We start from the raw sequence: 2500 nt of genomic DNA on the forward strand, positions 1-2500 counted from the left end.
GAAGCGGAAGCCTACCACGGCGTAAAAATGTCGACAGAATTTTTCGGACCTTGTCCTGCCATGGGCTGCGCGCAGCATGCCGGCAGCCTGTGCGCAGCGTGCGCACAGCATGTCGGCAGCGTGCGCGCTGCTGAGACTGTCGACAGAAATTTTCGAAACTTGTCCTGCCATGCGCGCGCGCAGCGTGCGCACAGCATGCCGGCAGCGTGCGCGCACCATGCCGGCAGCGTGCGCGCAGCTTGCGCGCAGCGTGCTGATTCTGTCGACAGTGAGGCTAGCGAAACTTGTCCTGCCATGGCGTGCGCGCAGCCTGTGCGCGCAGCTTGCGCATCTGTCGACAGTGAGGCTAGCGAACTTGTCCTGCCATGGCATGCGCTGTGCGCAGCCTGTGCGCAGCGTGCGCGCAGCTTGCGCATCTGTCGACAGTGAGGCTAGCGAAACTTGTCCTGCCATGGCATGCGCGCAGCCTGCGCACAACATGCGCACAGGCTGTGCGCAGCGTGCGCGGAGCTTGCGCGCAGCTTGCGCGCAGCTTGCGCATCTGTCGACAGTGAGGCTAGCGAAACTTGTCCTGCCATGGCATGCGCGCAGCGTGCGCGCAGTCTGTGCGCAGCGTGCGCGCAGTCTGTGCGCAGCGTGCGCGCAGCCTGTGCGCAGCGTGCGCGCAGCCTGTGCGCAGCGTGCGCGCAGCCTGTGCGCAGCGTGCGCGCAGCTTGCGCATCTGTCGACAGTGAGGCTAGCGAAACTTGTCCTGCCATGGCATGCGCGCAGTCTGCGCGCAGCATGCGCGCAGCATGTGCGCAGCATGCCGGCAGCATGGTTCCAGGTTTTTTCAAATGTCGACAGAATTTTTCAAATCTTGTCAAACCCCGTTTTTATTGAAATTTCCTCGCACAATAAGCTCCCCATAAGTAGTCTATGATTTTTAGGACCTTCTCCAACTTACAAAACTAAAAAATTCCTCCCGGATTTGTTTTAATGATTTTTTCAATTTTACGACTTCTAAAAATAATAAAAAATACTTCCCGACTTCAAAAATTTATGAAACTTTTTCCCATCATAGATTGCATGTTTCTTAGTATCCCTGCAAAAAATCACGTCCAAATACCTTGTATTGAATTATTTAGAGCCCATTATGACTCCTCGCGCATAGGTGATGTCTCTTCCTGTCAAAGGGCTAAATGCATAAAATGCTATATAGGGGGGTGTGTGTTGCCTGCATATGCATGGCAGCCCATGCCTTCCTAGCTGCAGCCCCCTTCCCCCACGCCACACCCATGTCATGTTGCCTCGATATGTTGCCTCGGTATTATGGGTTTGGTGTCGGTGTCGGGGTCGGGGGGCTGCCACCCATGGCGGTGGTGGCCGGAATCCGGCCTCCGCCACCACGCCGCCGCCATGGGTGAGGGAGGAAAAAAAAGGCGTGGAAAGTTGCGAAATGGGGTTGTCTAGGCTTTTTTTTGGCATGGGAGAGCATGGAGTGCTAGGAACTCCTTCTCAAATGCACGGGCATGTCGACCACAACCTCATTTCGCAACAACAACCACCCGTGTGGGGTGGCGGTGGGTGGATAGTCGCGGATTGGGGCTTGCCAAGCCAATGTTTTCAAAAAATTTCATCAAAATTAAAAACAAATGTTTTGTTGCCTTCGGATTTGTGGGCGAGCGGCGAGTCGGAGTGGAGCCGGTAAAGTTTAACCTCGGTGTGCACGGTTGTTTTTAGAAACTCAATCCAATGCCGGGGACGTTGAAAGTGACGCTCTTATGAGTTGCAAACCCGCAAGATTTAAAGAACCTTTTCAAAACAATTTCAAACCAACAAGATTTAAAAACAGAAATTTTCATCAAAATGAAAAACAAATGTTTTGTTGCCTTCGGACTAGTGGGCGAGCGGCGAGTCGGAGTGGAGCCGGTAAAGTTTAACCTCGGTGTGCACGGTTGTTTTTAGAAACTCAATCCAATGCCGGGGACGTTGAAAGTGACGCTCTTATGAGTTGCAAACCCACTAGATTTAAAGAACCTTTTCAAAACAATTTCAAACCAACAAAATTAAAAACAAATGTTTCGTTGCAAACAAATTGTGGGCGAGCGGCGAGTCGGAGTGGAGCCGGTAAAGTTTAACCTCGGTGTGCACGGTTGTTTTTAGAAACTCAATCCAATACCGGGGACGTTGAAAGTGACGCTCTTATGAGTTGCAAACCCACAAGATTTTAAAAACTTTTTGAAAATGTTTCTTCTAAATGACACATTTTGATCCTTGGCAAGTGCTCAATCCGTAACTATCCAATCACCGCCACACCACACCGGTCGGGAGTGTGTGAATGGTGTGCTTCCCGGGGTTGGCATAGATAATCTTTCGCATCGACAATCTTTTGCATGCGAGGGAATGTCTATGCCAACCCCGGGAAGCACACCATTCACCCACTAGTTGTGGGCGACGATGGGTTGGCTTCAAATGAATTTTTGCTTGGGGTTGTCCTCGGTATGCTTTTGTGTTGGGA

This window comes from Prunus avium, unplaced genomic scaffold, assembly GCF_965620075.1.
Source record: "Prunus avium unplaced genomic scaffold, drPruAviu1.hap1.1 HAP1_SCAFFOLD_36, whole genome shotgun sequence".
NCBI lineage: Eukaryota > Viridiplantae > Streptophyta > Magnoliopsida > Rosales > Rosaceae > Prunus > Prunus avium.